Raw genomic sequence first — 20,000 nt, 5'->3', positions numbered from 1 at the left:
GACCTAACCCAGTCCTAACCCAGACCTAACCCAGACCTAACCCAGACCTAACCCAGACCTAACCCAGACCTAACCCAGAAATAACCCAGACCTAACCCAGACCTAACCCAGTCCTAACCCAGTCCTAACCCAGTCCTAACCCAGACCTAACCCAGTCCTAACCCAGTCCTAACCCAGACCTAACCCAGACCTAACCCAGACCTAACCAAATCCAGTACTAACCCAGACCTAACCCAGTCCTAACCCAGACCTAACCCAGACCTAACCCAGTCCTAACCCAGTCCTAACCCAGACCTAACCCAGACCTAACCCAGACCTAACCCAGACCTAACCCAGACCTAACCCAGACCTAACCCAGTCCTAACCCAGACCGAACCCAGACCTAACCCAGACCTAACCCAGTCCTAACCCAGACCTAACCCAGTCCTAACCCAGACCTAACCCAGACCTAACCCAGTCCTAACCCAGTCCTAACCCAGACCTAACCCAGACCTAACCCAGACCTAACCCAGACCTAACCCAGACCTAACCCAGACCTAACCCAGAAATAACCCAGACCTAACCCAGACCTAACCCAGTCCTAACCCAGTCCTAACCCAGTCCTAACCCAGACCTAACCCAGTCCTAACCCAGTCCTAACCCAGACCTAACCCAGACCTAACCCAGACCTAACCCAGACCTAACCAAATCCAGTACTAACCCAGACCTAACCCAGTCCTAACCCAGACCTAACCCAGTCCTAACCCAGTCCTAACCCAGACCTAACCCAGACCTATCCCAGACCTAACCCAGTCCTAACCCAGACCTAACCCAGACCTAACCCAGACCTAACCCAGAAATAACCCAGACCTAACCCAGACCTAACCCAGTCCTAACCCAGTCCTAACCCAGTCCTAACCCAGACCTAACCCAGTCCTAACCCAGTCCTAACCCAGACCTAACCCAGACCCAACCCAGACCTAACCAAATCCAGTACTAACCCAGACCTAACCCAGTCCTAACCCAGACCTAACCCAGTCCTAACCCAGACCTAACCCAGTCCTAACCCAGTCCTAACCCAGACCTAACCCAGTCCTAACCCAGTCCTAACCCAGACCTAACCCAGACCTAACCCAGACCTAACCCAGACCTAACCCAGACCTAACCCAGACCTAACCCAGAAATAACCCAGACCTAACCCAGACCTAACCCAGTCCTAACCCAGTCCTAACCCAGTCCTAACCCAGACCTAACCCAGTCCTAACCCAGTCCTAACCCAGACCTAACCCAGACCCAACCCAGACCTAACCAAATCCAGTACTAACCCAGACCTAACCCAGTCCTAACCCAGACCTAACCCAGTCCTAACCCAGACCTAACCCAGACCTAACCCAGTCCTAACCCAGTCCTAACCCAGACCTAACCCAGTCCTAACCCAGTCCTAACCCAGACCTAACCCAGTCCTAACCCAGTCCTAACCCAGACCTAACCCAGTCCTAACCCAGTCCTAACCCAGACCTTACCCAGACCTAACCCAGACCGAACCCAGACCTAACCCAGACCTAACCCAGTCCTAACCCAGACCTAACCCAGACCTAACCCAGTCCTAACCCAGTCCTAACCCAGACCTAACCCAGTCCTAACCCAGTCCTAACCCAGACCTAACCCAGTCCTAACCCAGTCCTAACCCAGACCTAACCCAGTCCTAACCCAGTCCTAACCCAGACCTAACCCAGACCTAACCCAGACCGAACCCAGACCTAACCCAGACCTAACCCAGTCCTAACCCAGACCTAACCCAGTCCTAACCCAGACCTAACCCAGACCTAACCCAGTCCTAACACAGTCCTAACCCAGTCCTAACCAAGTCCTAACCCAGAACCTACCCAGTCCTAACCCAAACCTAACCCAGACCTAACCCAGTCCTAACCCAGACCTAACCCAGTCCTAACCCAGTCCTATCCCAGACCTAACCCAGACCTAACCAAATCCAGTACTAACCCAGACCTAACCCAGTCCTAACCCAGACCTAACCCAGACCTAACCCAGTCCTAACCCAGTCCTAACCCAGACCTAACCCAGACCTAACCCAGACCTAACCCAGACCTAACCCAGACCTAACCCAGTCCTAACCCAGACCGAACCCAGACCTAACCCAGACCTAACCCAGTCCTAACCCAGACCTAACCCAGTCCTAACCCAGTCCTAACCCAGACCTAACCCAGTCCTAACCCAGTCCTAACCCAGACCTAACCCAGACCTAACCCAGACCTAACCCAGACCTAACCCAGACCTAACCCAGAAATAACCCAGACCTAACCCAGACCTAACCCAGTCCTAACCCAGTCCTAACCCAGTCCTAACCCAGACCTAACCCAGTCCTAACCCAGTCCTAACCCAGACTTAACACAGACCTAACCAAATCCAGTACTAACCCAGACCTAACCCAGTCCTAACCCAGACCTAACCCAGTCCTAACCCAGACCTAACCCAGACCTAACCCAGTCCTAACCCAGTCCTAACCCAGACCTAACCCAGTCCTAACCCAGTCCTAACCCAGACCTAACCCAGTCCTAACCCAGTCCTAACCCAGACCTAACCCAGTCCTAACCCAGTCCTGACCCAGACCTAACCCAGACCTAACCCAGACCGAACCCAGACCTAACCCAGACCTAACCCAGTCCTAACCCAGACCTAACCCAGTCCTAACCCAGACCTAACCCAGACCTAACCCAGTCCTAACACAGTCCTAACCCAGTCCTAACCAAGTCCTAACCCAGAACCTACCCAGTCCTAACCCAAACCTAACCCAGACCTAACCCAGACCTAACCCAGTCCTAACCCAGTCCTAACCCAGACCTAACCCAGTCCTAACCCAGACCTAACCCAGACCTAACCCAGTCCTAACCCAGAAATACCCCAGACCTGACCCAGACCTAACCCAGACCTAACCCAGCCCTAACCCAGACCTAACCCAGAAATAACCCAGACCTAACCCAGACCTAACCCAGTCCTAACCCAGTACTAACCCAGTCCTAACCCAGACCTAACCCAGACCTAACCCAGACCTAACCCAGACCTAACCCAGACCTAACCCAGACCTAACCCAGAAATAACCCAGACCTAACCCAGACCTAACCCAGTCCTAACCCAGAAATACCCCAGACCTGACCCAGACCTAACCCAGACCTAACCCAGCCCTAACCCAGACCTAACCCAGACCTAACCCAGACCTAACCCAGAAATAACCCAGACCTAACCCAGACCTAACCCAGTCCTAACCCAGTACTAACCCAGTCCTAACCCAGACCTAACCCAGTCCTAACCCAGACCTAACCCAGACCTAACCCAGTCCTAACCTAGACCTAACCCAGTCCTAAACCAGACCTAACCCAATCCTAACCCAGTCGTAACCCAGACCTAACCCAGTCGTAACCCAGACCTAACCCAGTCGTAACCCAGACCTAACCCAGTCGTAACCCAGACCTAACCCAGTCGTAACCCAGACCTAACCCAGACCTATCCCAGTCCTAACCCAGACCTAACCCAGACCTAACCCCGTCCTAACCCAGACCTAACCCAGTCCTAACCCAGACCTAACCCAGTCCTAACCCAGTCCTAACCCAGACCTAACCCAGGCCTAACCCAGACCTAACCCAGTCCTAACCCAGTCCTAACCCAGACCTAACCCAGACCTAACCCAGACCTAACCCAGACCTAACCCAGACCTAACCCAGACCTAACCCAGACCTAACCCAGTCCTAACCCAGTCCTAACCCAGACCTAACCCAGACCTAACCCAGACCTAACCCAGTCCTAACCCAGTCCTAACCCAGACCTAACCCAGACCTAACCCAGACCTAACCCAGTCCTAACCCAGTCCTAACCCAGACCTAACCCAGTCCTAACCCAGACCTAACCCAGACCTAACCCAGTCCTAACCCAGACCTAACCCAGTCCTAACCCAGTCCTAACCCAGTCCTAACCCAGTCTTAAACCAGTCCTAACTCAGACCTAACCGAGACGTAACCCAGACCTTATCCAATTCAGTCCTAACACAGTCCATATTCATTTTTTTTTTTTTTTTTTTTTTTTTTTTTATTTCTGTTTTAGATACCGAAGGAGATCCTTGGATAGGCACCCATGCCTCAGAAGAATATATGGGTAGTTTGAGAATCTGACTCACCATACCCCACAAGTGTCTCATCCGTCTTTACTCATTCAGACACCACTCATGCCAACAAGCATCCCGGGACGCAGGCGAAACTGCTCTCCGCATTACTTCACCTAACCAATTCTAAACTAGCCCTAACGCAGTTCCAATACAGTCATTACAAAATGGGCTAGGTCTGGGCCAGTGTTGCGGTGGTTTGGGGCGCGCAGACCCCAGTCAGCAAAACGAATTCAATATGATGCTGTTCAATTTAATATGATACCGCTATTACAAAGGGGGTTAGGTCTGGGCTAGTGTAGCGGGGGTCTGGGGGGCGCAGACCCCTGTCAGCAAAACGAATTCAATATGATGCTGCTCAATTTAATTTGGTACCGCTATTACAAAATGGGTTAGGTCTGGGCTGGTGTAGCGGGGGTTTGGGGGGCGCAGACCCCAGTCAGCAAAACGAATTCAATATGATGCTGTTCAATTTAATTTGATACCGCTATTACAAAATGGGTTAGGTCTGGGCTAGTGTAGCGGGGGTTTGGGGGGCGCAGACCCCTGTCAGCAAAACGAATTTAGTACGATGCTGTTCAATTTAATTTGATACCGCTATTACAAAATGGGTTAGGTCTGGGCTAGTGTAGCGGGGGTTTGGGGGGCGCAGCCCCCCATTCAGCAAAACGAATTATGTACGATGCTGTTCAATTTAATATGATACCACTATTACAAAGTGGGTTAGGTCTGGGCTAGTGTAGCGGGGGTCTGGGGGGCGCAGACCCCTGTCAGCAAAACGAATTCAATATGATGCTGTTCAATTTAATTTGATACAGCTATTACAAAATGGGTTAGGTCTGGGCTAGTGTAGCGGGGGTTTGGGGGGCGCAGCCCCCCATTCAGCAAAACGAATTATGTACGATGCTGTTCAATTTAATATGATACCACTATTACAAAGTGGGTTAGGTCCGGGCTAGTGTTGCGGGGGTCTGGGGGGCGCAGCCCCCCAGTCAGCAAAACGAATTTAGTACGATACTGTTCAATTTAATTTGATACCGCTATTACAAAATGGGTTAGGTCTGGGCTAGTGTAGCGGGGGTTTGGGGGGCGCAGCCCCCCATTCAGCAAAACGAATTTAGTACGATGCTGTTCAATTTAATATGATACCGCTATTACAAAGTGGGTTAGGTCCGGGCTAGTGTTGCGGGGGTCTGGGGCGCGCAGACCCCAGTCAGCAAAACGAATTCAATATGATGCTGTTCAATTTAATATGATACCGCTATTACAAAGGGGGTTAGGTCTGGGCTAGTGTAGCGGGGGTCTGGGGGGCGCAGACCCCTGTCAGCAAAACGAATTTAGTACGATGCTGTTCAATTTAATTTGATACCGCTATTACAAAATGGGTTAGGTCTGGGCTAGTGTAGCGGGGGTTTGGGGGGCGCAGCCCCCCATTCAGCAAAACGAATTTAGTACGATGCTGTTCAATTTAATATGATACCGCTATTACAAAGTGGGTTAGGTCCGGGCTAGTGTTGCGGGGGTCTGGGGGGCGCAGCCCCCCAGTCAGCAAAACGAATTTAGTACGATACTGTTCAATTTAATTTGATACCGCTATTACAAAATGGGTTAGGTCTGGGCTAGTGTAGCGGGGGTTTGGGGGGCGCAGCCCCCCATTCAGCAAAACGAATTAAGTACGATGCTGTTCAATTTAATATGATACCACTATTACAAAGTGGGTTTGGTCTGGGCTAGTGTAGCGGGGGTCTGGGGGGCGCAGACCCCAGTCAGCAAAACGAATTCAATGTGATGCTGTTCAACCCCTCGGGAATTTTTAATTTCTGTTTTATTCACCGTAATGCTCATGGAACGTACTTTCATATTCTTGTTTTTTGCTTCACGAAAATTTTTGTACACTAATTACTTTTTAATAGGAAAACGTGCAACGGCAAACTCCTTCCTAGGGTCACTGGGAAGATGACATTGACAAAATATGTTAAGATCAGCCGCCCCTATGCGTAAAGTATGTCGTTTTTCCATTTTTTCACCCCGGAGCGACACCAACATTGTGTTGCAATTTTAAACCGCGCGGTTAAACGGCGGGCCAAACAGTCGCTGGTTTATGCAACAACAACCATCAAACTAGTAGGAGAATACACGCCCGTGATAGTATAGGAGATTCCCACTGTCCCTATCTTTTTTTTTATCTCGGACATATATATACCGGCTTATCGTCAATAACTCGAAAACCAGCACGTTAAGGCCAATTTTGGTCTATACGATTCTTATGCAGTTTTAGATTCTCTACACGGTCCAATGATCGTTTTATTTTTTTGTCGAATTTTGAGAATTTTTTTTTTTTTTTCTCGAAAACGAGCTCGTCGACCTGCACTTTTGACGACGCCATCGTGTTCCCCGGATTTTTTCCTGCAAGATAGGGTGGCGATTTTTTGTCCTACGATGATTTTTGACGCCGGAGCGATGATTCGGAGCAGAGCGGACTTAGAAACTTTCGCGCGTCGACCGCCGGACCGATCGCTCCAGGCTGTTTTTCGTCAATAACTCGAAAACGAGCACGGTAACGCTCGTTTTCGCCCGTACGATACTTGTACCGTTTACCGTTGGCTACCTGGCAGATGGTTTGTTTTTTTTTTATCTCGAATTTTGAGAGCTTTTTTAACTTTTTTCTCAAAAACGAGCACGTGAACGCCAATTTTCGTCTATACGATTCTTATGCAGTTTTATATTCTCTACACGGTCCACTGATCGTTTTATTTTTTTGTCGAATTTTGAGAATTTTTTTTTTTTTTTCTCGAAAACGAGCTCGACGACCTGCACTTTTGACGACGCCATCGTGTTCCCCGGATTTTTTCCTGCAAGATAGGGTGGCGATTTTTTGTCCTACGACGATTTTTGACGCCGGAGCGGTGTTTCGGAGCAGAGCGGACTTAGAAACTTTCGCGCGTCGACCGCCGGAGCGATCGCTCCAGGCTGTTTTTCGTCAATAACTCGAAAACGAGCACGGTAACGCTCATTTTCGCCCGTACGATACTTGTACCGTTTACCGTTGGCTACCTGGTAGATGGTTTTTTTTTTTTTTATCTGGAAGTTTGAGAGCTTTTTTAATTTTTTCCACAAAAACGAGCACGTGAACGCCAATTTTCGTCTATACGATTCTTATGCAGTTTTATATTCTCTACACGGTCCACTGATCGTTTTATTTTTTTGTCGAATTTTGAGAATTTTTTTTTTTTTTTCTCGAAAACGAGCTCGACGACCTGCACTTTTGACGACGCCATCGTGTTCCCCGGATTTTTTCCTGCAAGATAGGGTTGCGATTTTTTGTCCTACGACGATTTTTGACGCCGGAGCGATGATTCGGAGCAGAGCGGACTTAGAAACTTTCGCGCGTCGACCGCCGGACCGATCGCTCCAGGCTGTTTTTCGTCAATAACTCGAAAACGAGCACGGTAACGCTCGTTTTCGCCCGTACGATACTTGTACCGTTTACCGTTGGCTACCTGGTAGACGGTTTTTTTTTTTTTTATCTCGAAGTTTGAGAGCTTTTCTAATTTTTTCCACAAAAACGAGCACGTGAACGCCAATTTTCGTCTATACGATTCTTATGCAGTTTTATATTCTCTACACGGTCCACTGATCGTTTTATTTTTTTGTCGAATTTTGAGAATTTTTTTTTTTTTTTCTCGAAAACGAGCTCGACGACCTGCACTTTTGACGACGCCATCGTGTTCCCCGGATTTTTTCCTGCAAGATAGCGTGTCTATTTTTTGTCCTACGACGATTTTTGACGCCGGAGCGGTGTTTCGGAGCAGAGCGGACTTAGAAACTTTCGCGCGTCGACCGCCGGACCGATCGCTCCAGGCTGTTTTTCGTCAATAACTCGAAAACGAGCACGGTAACGCTCGTTTTCGCCCGTACGATACTTGTACCGTTTACCGTTGGCTACCTGGTAGATGGTTTTTTTTTTTTTTATCTCGAAGTTTGAGAGCTTTTTTAATTTTTTCCACAAAAACGAGCACGTGAACGCCAATTTTCGTCTATACGATTCTTATGCAGTTTTATATTCTCTACACGGTCCACTGATCGTTTTATTTTTTTGTCGAATTTTGAGAATTTTTTTTTTTTTTTCTCGAAAACGAGCTCGACGACCTGCACTTTTGACGACGCCATCGTGTTCCCCGGATTTTTTCCTGCAAGATAGGGTGGCGATTTTTTGTCCTACGACGATTTTTGACGCCGGAGCGATGATTCGGAGCAGAGCGGACTTAGAAACTTTCGCGCGTCGACCGCCGGACCGATCGCTCCAGGCTGTTTTTCGTCAATAACTCGAAAACGAGCACGGTAACGCTCGTTTTCGCCCGTACGATACTTGTACCGTTTACCGTTGGCTACCTGGTAGATGGTTTTTTTTTTTTTTATCTCGAATTTTGAGAGCTTTTTTAACTTTTTTCTCAAAAACGAGCACGTGAACGCCAATTTTGGTCTATACGATTCTTATGCAGTTTTAGATTCTCTACACGGTCCACTGATCGTTTTATTTTTTTGTCGAGTTTTGAGAATTTTTTTTTTTTTTTCTCGAAAACTAGCTCGACGACCTGCACTTTTGACGACGCCATCGTGTTCCCCGGATTTTTTCCTGCAAGATAGGCTGGCGATTTTTTGTCCTACTCCCATATTCGTGTCTTTTTGCTTAACGAAATCTTTTATATACTAATAACTTTTTAATAAAAAAACGTGCGACGGCAAAATCCGTCTTAGAGTCACTGGGGTGGTGACATGACAAAATATGTTAAGATCAGCCGCCCCTATGCGTAAAGTATGTCGTTTTTCCATTTTTTCACCCCGGAGCGACACCAACATTGTGTTGCAATTTTAAACCGCGCGGTTAAACGGCGGGCCAAACAGTCGCTGGTTTATGCAACAACAACCATCAAACTAGTAGGAGAATACACGCCCGTGATAGTATAGGAGATTCCCACTGTCCCTATCTTTTTTTTTATCTCGGACATATATATACCGGCTTATCGTCAATAACTCGAAAACCAGCACGTTAAGGCCAATTTTGGTCTATACGATTCTTATGCAGTTTTAGATTCTCTACACGGTCCAATGATCGTTTTATTTTTTTGTCGAATTTTGAGAATTTTTTTTTTTTTTTCTCGAAAACGAGCTCGTCGACCTGCACTTTTGACGACGCCATCGTGTTCCCCGGATTTTTTCCTGCAAGATAGGGTGGCGATTTTTTGTCCTACGATGATTTTTGACGCCGGAGCGATGATTCGGAGCAGAGCGGACTTAGAAACTTTCGCGCGTCGACCGCCGGACCGATCGCTCCAGGCTGTTTTTCGTCAATAACTCGAAAACGAGCACGGTAACGCTCGTTTTCGCCCGTACGATACTTGTACCGTTTACCGTTGGCTACCTGGCAGATGGTTTGTTTTTTTTTTATCTCGAATTTTGAGAGCTTTTTTAACTTTTTTCTCAAAAACGAGCACGTGAACGCCAATTTTCGTCTATACGATTCTTATGCAGTTTTATATTCTCTACACGGTCCACTGATCGTTTTATTTTTTTGTCGAATTTTGAGAATTTTTTTTTTTTTTTCTCGAAAACGAGCTCGACGACCTGCACTTTTGACGACGCCATCGTGTTCCCCGGATTTTTTCCTGCAAGACAGGGTTGCGATTTTTTGTCCTACGACGATTTTTGACGCCGGAGCGATGATTCGGAGCAGAGCGGACTTAGAAACTTTCGCGCGTCGACCGCCGGACCGATCGCTCCAGGCTGTTTTTCGTCAATAACTCGAAAACGAGCACGGTAACGCTCGTTTTCGCCCGTACGATACTTGTACCGTTTACCGTTGGCTACCTGGCAGATGGTTTGTTTTTTTTTTATCTCGAATTTTGAGAGCTTTTTTAACTTTTTTCTCAAAAACGAGCACGTGAACGCCAATTTTCGTCTATACGATTCTTATGCAGTTTTATATTCTCTACACGGTCCACTGATCGTTTTATTTTTTTGTCGAATTTTGAGAATTGTTTTTTTTTTTTCTCGAAAACGAGCTCGACGACCTGCACTTCTGACGACGCCATCGTGTTCCCCGGATTTTTTCCTGCAAGATAGCGTGTCGATTTTTTGTCCTACGACGATTTTTGACGCCGGAGCGGTGTTTCGGAGCAGAGCGGACTTAGAAACTTTCGCGCGTCGACCGCCGGACCGATCGCTCCAGGCTGTTTTTCGTCAATAACTCGAAAACGAGCACGGTAACGCTCGTTTTCGCCCGTACGATACTTGTACCGTTTTCCGTTGGCTACCTGGTGGATGGTTTTTGTTTTTTTTACCTCGAAGTTTGAGAGCTTTTTTAATTTTTTCCACAAAAACGAGCACGTGAACGCCAATTTTCGTCTATACGATTCTTATGCAGTTTTAGATTCTCTACACGGTCCACTGATCGTTTTATTTTTTTGTCGAATTTTGAGAATTTTTTTTTTTTTTTCTCGAAAACGAGCTCGACGACCTGCACTTTTGACGACGCCATCGTGTTCCCCGGATTTTTTCCTGCAAGATAGGGTGGCGATTTTTTGTCCTACGACGATTTTTGACGCCGGAGCGATGATTCGGAGCAGAGCGGACTTAGAAAGTTTCGCGCGTCGACCGCCGGACCGATCGCTCCAGGCTGTTTTTCGTCAATAACTCGAAAACGAGCACGGTAACGCTCGTTTTCGCCCGTACGATACTTGTACCGTTTACCGTTGGCTACCTGGTAGATGGTTTTTTTTTTTTTTATCTCGAATTTTGAGAGCTTTTTTAACTTTTTTCTCAAAAACGAGCACGTGAACGCCAATTTTGGTCTATACGATTCTTATGCAGTTTTAGATTCTCTACACGGTCCACTGATCGTTTTATTTTTTTGTCGAGTTTTGAGAATTTTTTTTTTTTTTTCTCGAAAACTAGCTCGACGACCTGCACTTTTGACGACGCCATCGTGTTCCCCGGATTTTTTCCTGCAAGATAGGCTGGCGATTTTTTGTCCTACTCCCATATTCGTGTCTTTTTGCTTAACGAAATCTTTTATATACTAATAACTTTTTAATAAAAAAACGTGCGACGGCAAAATCCGTCTTAGAGTCACTGGGGTGGTGACATGACAAAATATGTTAAGATCAGCCGCCCCTATGCGTAAAGTATGTCGTTTTTCCATTTTTTCACCCCGGAGCGACACCAACATTGTGTTGCAATTTTAAACCGCGCGGTTAAACGGCGGGCCAAACAGTCGCTGGTTTATGCAACAACAACCATCAAACTAGTAGGAGAATACACGCCCGTGATAGTATAGGAGATTCCCACTGTCCCTATCTTTTTTTTTATCTCGGACATATATATACCGGCTTATCGTCAATAACTCGAAAACCAGCACGTTAAGGCCAATTTTGGTCTATACGATTCTTATGCAGTTTTAGATTCTCTACACGGTCCAATGATCGTTTTATTTTTTTGTCGAATTTTGAGAATTTTTTTTTTTTTTTCTCGAAAACGAGCTCGTCGACCTGCACTTTTGACGACGCCATCGTGTTCCCCGGATTTTTTCCTGCAAGATAGGGTGGCGATTTTTTGTCCTACGATGATTTTTGACGCCGGAGCGATGATTCGGAGCAGAGCGGACTTAGAAACTTTCGCGCGTCGACCGCCGGACCGATCGCTCCAGGCTGTTTTTCGTCAATAACTCGAAAACGAGCACGGTAACGCTCGTTTTCGCCCGTACGATACTTGTACCGTTTACCGTTGGCTACCTGGCAGATGGTTTGTTTTTTTTTTATCTCGAATTTTGAGAGCTTTTTTAACTTTTTTCTCAAAAACGAGCACGTGAACGCCAATTTTCGTCTATACGATTCTTATGCAGTTTTATATTCTCTACACGGTCCACTGATCGTTTTATTTTTTTGTCGAATTTTGAGAATTTTTTTTTTTTTTTCTCGAAAACGAGCTCGACGACCTGCACTTTTGACGACGCCATCGTGTTCCCCGGATTTTTTCCTGCAAGACAGGGTTGCGATTTTTTGTCCTACGACGATTTTTGACGCCGGAGCGATGATTCGGAGCAGAGCGGACTTAGAAACTTTCGCGCGTCGACCGCCGGACCGATCGCTCCAGGCTGTTTTTCGTCAATAACTCGAAAACGAGCACGGTAACGCTCGTTTTCGCCCGTACGATACTTGTACCGTTTACCGTTGGCTACCTGGCAGATGGTTTGTTTTTTTTTTATCTCGAATTTTGAGAGCTTTTTTAACTTTTTTCTCAAAAACGAGCACGTGAACGCCAATTTTCGTCTATACGATTCTTATGCAGTTTTATATTCTCTACACGGTCCACTGATCGTTTTATTTTTTTGTCGAATTTTGAGAATTGTTTTTTTTTTTTCTCGAAAACGAGCTCGACGACCTGCACTTCTGACGACGCCATCGTGTTCCCCGGATTTTTTCCTGCAAGATAGCGTGTCGATTTTTTGTCCTACGACGATTTTTGACGCCGGAGCGGTGTTTCGGAGCAGAGCGGACTTAGAAACTTTCGCGCGTCGACCGCCGGACCGATCGCTCCAGGCTGTTTTTCGTCAATAACTCGAAAACGAGCACGGTAACGCTCGTTTTCGCCCGTACGATACTTGTACCGTTTTCCGTTGGCTACCTGGTGGATGGTTTTTGTTTTTTTTACCTCGAAGTTTGAGAGCTTTTTTAATTTTTTCCACAAAAACGAGCACGTGAACGCCAATTTTCGTCTATACGATTCTTATGCAGTTTTAGATTCTCTACACGGTCCACTGATCGTTTTATTTTTTTGTCGAATTTTGAGAATTTTTTTTTTTTTTTCTCGAAAACGAGCTCGACGACCTGCACTTTTGACGACGCCATCGTGTTCCCCGGATTTTTTCCTGCAAGATAGGGTGGCGATTTTTTGTCCTACGACGATTTTTGACGCCGGAGCGATGATTCGGAGCAGAGCGGACTTAGAAAGTTTCGCGCGTCGACCGCCGGACCGATCGCTCCAGGCTGTTTTTCGTCAATAACTCGAAAACGAGCACGGTAACGCTCGTTTTCGCCCGTACGATACTTGTACCGTTTACCGTTGGCTACCTGGTGGACGGTTTTTTTTTTTTTTATCTCGAACTTTGAGAGCTTTTTTAATTTTTCCCGCAAAAACGAGCACGTGAACGCCAATTTTCGTCTATACGATTCTTATGCAGTTTTAGATTCTCTACACGGTCCAGTGATCGTTTTATTTTTTTGTCGAATTTTGAGAATTGTTTTTTTTTTTTCTCGAAAACGAGCTCGACGACCTGCACTTTTGACGACGCCATCGTGTTCCCCGGATTTTTTCCTGCAAGATAGCGTGTCGATTTTTTGTCCTACGACGATTTTTGACGCCGGAGCGGTGTTTCGGAGCAGAGCGGACTTAGAAAGTTTCGCGCGTCGACCGCCGGACCGATCGCTCCAGGCTGTTTTTCGTCAATAACTCGAAAACGAGCACGGTAACGCTCGTTTTCGCCCGTACGATACTTGTACCGTTTTCCGTTGGCTACCTGGTGGATGGTTTTTGTTTTTTTTACCTCGAAGTTTGAGAGCTTTTTTAATTTTTTCCACAAAAACGAGCACGTGAACGCCAATTTTCGTCTATACGATTCTTATGCAGTTTTAGATTCTCTACAGGGTCCACTTATCGTTTTATTTTTTTGTCGAATTTTGAGAATTTTTTTTTTTTTTTCTCGAAAACGAGCTCGACGACCTGCACTTTTGACGACGCCATCGTGTTCCCCGGATTTTTTCCTGCAAGATAGGGTGGCGATTTTTTGTCCTACGACGATTTTTGACGCCGGAGCGATGATTCGGAGCAGAGCGGACTTAGAAACTTTCGCGCGTCGACCGCCGGACCGATCGCTCCAGGCTGTTTTTCGCCAATAACTCGAAAACGAGCACGGTAACGCTCGTTTTCGCCCGTACGATACTTGTACCGTTTACCGTTGGCTACCTGGTGGACGGTTTTTTTTTTTTTTATCTCGAACTTTGAGAGCTTTTTTAATTTTTCCCGCAAAAACGAGCACGTGAACGCCAATTTTCGTCTATACGATTCTTATGCAGTTTTAGATTCTCTACACGGTCCAGTGATCGTTTTATTTTTTTGTCGAATTTTGAGAATTGTTTTTTTTTTTTCTCGAAAACGAGCTCGACGACCTGCACTTTTGACGACGCCATCGTGTTCCCCGGATTTTTTCCTGCAAGATAGCGTGTCGATTTTTTGTCCTACGACGATTTTTGACGCCGGAGCGGTGTTTCGGAGCAGAGCGGACTTAGAAACTTTCGCGCGTCGACCGCCGGACCGATCGCTCCAGGCTGTTTTTCGTCAATAACTCGAAAACGAGCACGGTAACGCTCGTTTTCGCCCGTACGATACTTGTACCGTTTTCCGTTGGCTACCTGGTGGATGGTTTTTGTTTTTTTTACCTCGAAGTTTGAGAGCTTTTTTAATTTTTTCCACAAAAACGAGCACGTGAACGCCAATTTTCGTCTATACGATTCTTATGCAGTTTTAGATTCTCTACACGGTCCACTGATCGTTTTATTTTTTTGTCGAATTTTGAGAATTTTTTTTTTTTTTTCTCGAAAACGAGCTCGACGACCTGCACTTTTGACGACGCCATCGTGTTCCCCGGATTTTTTCCTGCAAGATAGGGTGGCGATTTTTTGTCCTACGACGATTTTTGACGCCGGAGCGATGATTCGGAGCAGAGCGGACTTAGAAACTTTCGCGCGTCGACCGCCGGACCGATCGCTCCAGGCTGTTTTTCGTCAATAACTCGAAAACGAGCACGGTAACGCTCGTTTTCGCCCGTACGATACTTGTACCGTTTTCCGTTGGCTACCTGGTGGATGGTTTTTGTTTTTTTTACCTCGAAGTTTGAGAGCTTTTTTAATTTTTTCCACAAAAACGAGCACGTGAACGCCAATTTTCGTCTATACGATTCTTATGCAGTTTTAGATTCTCTACACGGTCCACTGATCGTTTTATTTTTTTGTCGAATTTTGAGAATTTTTTTTTTTTTTTCTCGAAAACGAGCTCGACGACCTGCACTTTTGACGACGCCATCGTGTTCCCCGGATTTTTTCCTGCAAGATAGCGTGTCGATTTTTTGTCCTACGACGATTTTTGACGCCGGAGCGGTGTTTCGGAGCAGAGCGGACTTAGAAACTTTCGCGCGTCGACCGCCGGACCGATCGCTCCAGGCTGTTTTTCGCCAATAACTCGAAAACGAGCACGGTAACGCTCGTTTTCGCCCGTACGATACTTGTACCGTTTACCGTTGGCTACCTGGTGGACGGTTTTTTTTTTTTTTATCTCGAACTTTGAGAGCTTTTTTAATTTTTCCCGCAAAAACGAGCACGTGAACGCCAATTTTCGTCTATACGATTCTTATGCAGTTTTAGATTCTCTACACGGTCCAGTGATCGTTTTATTTTTTTGTCGAATTTTGAGAATTGTTTTTTTTTTTTCTCGAAAACGAGCTCGACGACCTGCACTTTTGACGACGCCATCGTGTTCCCCGGATTTTTTCCTGCAAGATAGCGTGTCGATTTTTTGTCCTACGACGATTTTTGACGCCGGAGCGGTGTTTCGGAGCAGAGCGGACTTAGAAACTTTCGCGCGTCGACCGCCGGACCGATCGCTCCAGGCTGTTTTTCGTCAATAACTCGAAAACGAGCACGGTAACGCTCGTTTTCGCCCGTACGATACTTGTACCGTTTTCCGTTGGCTACCTGGTGGATGGTTTTTGTTTTTTTTACCTCGAAGTTTGAGAGCTTTTTTAATTTTTTCCACAAAAACGAGCACGTGAACGCCAATTTTCGTCTATACGATTCTTATGCAGTTTTAGATTCTCTACACGGTCCACTGATCGTTTTATTTTTTTGTCGAATTTTGAGAATTTTTTTTTTTTTTTCTCGAAAACGAGCTCGACGACCTGCACTTTTGACGACGCCATCGTGTTCCCCGGATTTTTTCCTGCAAGATAGGGTGGCGATTTTTTGTCCTACGACGATTTTTGACGCCGGAGCGATGATTCGGAGCAGAGCGGACTTAGAAACTTTCGCGCGTCGACCGCCGGACCGATCGCTCCAGGCTGTTTTTCGTCAATAACTCGAAAACGAGCACGGTAACGCTCGTTTTCGCCCGTACGATACTTGTACCGTTTTCCGTTGGCTACCTGGTGGATGGTTTTTGTTTTTTTTACCTCGAAGTTTGAGAGCTTTTTTAATTTTTTCCACAAAAACGAGCACGTGAACGCCAATTTTCGTCTATACGATTCTTATGCAGTTTTAGATTCTCTACACGGTCCACTGATCGTTTTATTTTTTTGTCGAATTTTGAGAATTTTTTTTTTTTTTTCTCGAAAACGAGCTCGACGACCTGCACTTTTGACGACGCCATCGTGTTCCCCGGATTTTTTCCTGCAAGATAGCGTGTCGATTTTTTGTCCTACGACGATTTTTGACGTCGGAGCGGTGTTTCGGAGCAGAGCGGACTTAGAAACTTTCGCGCGTCGACCGCCGGACCGATCGCTCCAGGCTGTTTTTCGCCAATAACTCGAAAACGAGCACGGTAACGCTCGTTTTCGCCCGTACGATACTTGTACCGTTTACCGTTGGCTACCTGGTGGACGGTTTTTTTTTTTTTTATCTCGAACTTTGAGAGCTTTTTTAATTTTTCCCGCAAAAACGAGCACGTGAACGCCAATTTTCGTCTATACGATTCTTATGCAGTTTTAGATTCTCTACACGGTCCAGTGATCGTTTTATTTTTTTGTCGAATTTTGAGAATTGTTTTTTTTTTTTCTCGAAAACGAGCTCGACGACCTGCACTTCTGACGACGCCATCGTGTTCCCCGGATTTTTTCCTGCAAGATAGCGTGTCGATTTTTTGTCCTACGACGATTTTTGACGCCGGAGCGGTGTTTCGGAGCAGAGCGGACTTAGAAACTTTCGCGCGTCGACCGCCGGACCGATCGCTCCAGGCTGTTTTTCGTCAATAACTCGAAAACGAGCACGGTAACGCTCGTTTTCGCCCGTACGATACTTGTACCGTTTTCCGTTGGCTACCTGGTGGATGGTTTTTGTTTTTTTTACCTCGAAGTTTGAGAGCTTTTTTAATTTTTTCCACAAAAACGAGCACGTGAACGCCAATTTTCGTCTATACGATTCTTATGCAGTTTTAGATTCTCTACACGGTCCACTGATCGTTTTATTTTTTTGTCGAATTTTGAGAATTTTTTTTTTTTTTTCTCGAAAACGAGCTCGACGACCTGCACTTTTGACGACGCCATCGTGTTCCCCGGATTTTTTCCTGCAAGATAGGGTGGCGATTTTTTGTCCTACGACGATTTTTGACGCCGGAGCGATGATTCGGAGCAGAGCGGACTTAGAAAGTTTCGCGCGTCGACCGCCGGACCGATCGCTCCAGGCTGTTTTTCGTCAATAACTCGAAAACGAGCACGGTAACGCTCGTTTTCGCCCGTACGATACTTGTACCGTTTACCGTTGGCTACCTGGTGGACGGTTTTTTTTTTTTTTATCTCGAACTTTGAGAGCTTTTTTAATTTTTCCCGCAAAAACGAGCACGTGAACGCCAATTTTCGTCTATACGATTCTTATGCAGTTTTAGATTCTCTACACGGTCCAGTGATCGTTTTATTTTTTTGTCGAATTTTGAGAATTGTTTTTTTTTTTTCTCGAAAACGAGCTCGACGACCTGCACTTTTGACGACGCCATCGTGTTCCCCGGATTTTTTCCTGCAAGATAGCGTGTCGATTTTTTGTCCTACGACGATTTTTGACGCCGGAGCGGTGTTTCGGGGCAGAGCGGACTTAGAAACTTTCGCGCGTCGACCGCCGGACCGATCGCTCCAGGCTGTTTTTCGTCAATAACTCGAAAACGAGCACGGTAACGCTCGTTTTCGCCCGTACGATACTTGTACCGTTTTCCGTTGGCTACCTGGTGGATGGTTTTTGTTTTTTTTACCTCGAAGTTTGAGAGCTTTTTTAATTTTTTCCACAAAAACGAGCACGTGAACGCCAATTTTCGTCTATACGATTCTTATGCAGTTTTAGATTCTCTACACGGTCCACTGATCGTTTTATTTTTTTGTCGAATTTTGAGAATTTTTTTTTTTTTTTCTCGAAAACGAGCTCGACGACCTGCACTTTTGACGACGCCATCGTGTTCCCCGGATTTTTTTCTGCAAGATAGGGTGGCGATTTTTTGTCCTAGCTCAATTATTAAGGAAGTTACGGTTTCTTGATTTTTCGGTATGTTCGAACTGGTCTTTTAGGCGGGCGCTCGGTCGCGCGGTGCTTTCGCATCGACCGACGTACCGATCGGCGGCGACGGTTTTTCGTCTATATCTCGAAAACTAGTACGCTAACACATATTTTGACCTATATGATATTTGTTCAGTGTAATTTTTTCTATCTGGTAGGCTGGTTTTTTTTTTTTTATCTCGAATTTTTTGAACGTTTTTGTTTTTTTCTCGAAAACTAGCGCGACGACCGATATTTTTAACTACGGTTTTGAATTCGTCTAATTTTTGCCTACAAGATAGCGTGTCGAGTTTTTGTCCTGCGACGATTTTGACCATTTTTTCATTTTTTTCTCGAAAACGAGCACGGCAATCTATATTTTTAACGACGGCATCGTGTTCCCCTGCTTTTTTCCTACAAGATAGCGTTTTTTTTTTTTGCCCTAGCTCAATTATTAAGGAAATTACAGGTGTTGGTTTTCGCTCTAAGTTATAACAGGCCGTTCGGGCGGGCGGTTGGGTCGCGCGGTTCCCCCCATAAGCGGCCGTGCGTAAGCCCGTGCGTCGCCGGCGTTCCGGCGGGCGCCTCGGTACCTATAAGAGAAGCGACGGTCCGGTCGAGTCGGTCGGGGCAGCGTCGAGCGTACGGCTATTCTTCGACCTCGGTTGAGAAGCAGTCGTCGCTCCTCGGGATTTCATCCTGACTGTTCTGTATCGTGCTCGTTCCAGACTTTCTCCACACTGCATTGCCACGAGTCGGTGTCTTTGACCGAATGGCTCTTGAAGTGGTATAAGCGTCTCGAGTGACGTTGGTGACTTGTATACGTTTAAAATATGTATACTCGTACTATCCGAGCATCAACTCTTCAGTCCGAGCGATTGAAAATTTTGTGAAAACCATAAACTGGCACTACACTCTACGGAGCGTAGCTTAAAAGGCAAAAATTGTATGGAACTACGGTTCGTACTCTGGAAAGTGAGCAAAGAATGAAATACAGGTGTCTGACCTCGACATAACAGTACGGCGCCGAATACGTGCTTTCTCGACCAGCACATACGCGCTTTCTCGTTTTTGTCCAGCATGAATGCTTAGTCTTCGGGCCTGGCAATACGTGCTTCCACGATCGATGCCCAGCGTGAATAAGTGCCCGAGATGTTCAGCATGAGCGCAGCTCTACGTACTTTGTCGTTGTGGGATACCATTATACAATAATGTTCTGTTGTGAAGTAAAATACGAAACGAGAGAGTTTGGTGGTGACTCTGTCGAGAAAAAGCAAATATAAACGAGAGAGTTGGTGGTTTCTCTGTCGAGAAAAAGCAAATATAAACGAGAGAGAGTTGGTGGTGACTCTGTCGAGAAAAAGCAAATATAAGAGAGTTAGTTGGTGGTGGCTCTGTCGAGAAAAAGCAAATATAAGAGAGTTAGTTGGTGGTCGCTCTCTCGAAAAATGAAATTAAATTAAATAAACGAGAGTTTGGGGAGCTCTCGGAAAAGTGAAAGAAACTAAACG

Source organism: Colletes latitarsis, chromosome 14 (genome assembly GCF_051014445.1).
Source record: "Colletes latitarsis isolate SP2378_abdomen chromosome 14, iyColLati1, whole genome shotgun sequence".
Taxonomy (NCBI): Eukaryota; Metazoa; Arthropoda; class Insecta; order Hymenoptera; family Colletidae; genus Colletes; species Colletes latitarsis.
Note: the sequence above shows the minus strand (reverse complement) of the source record.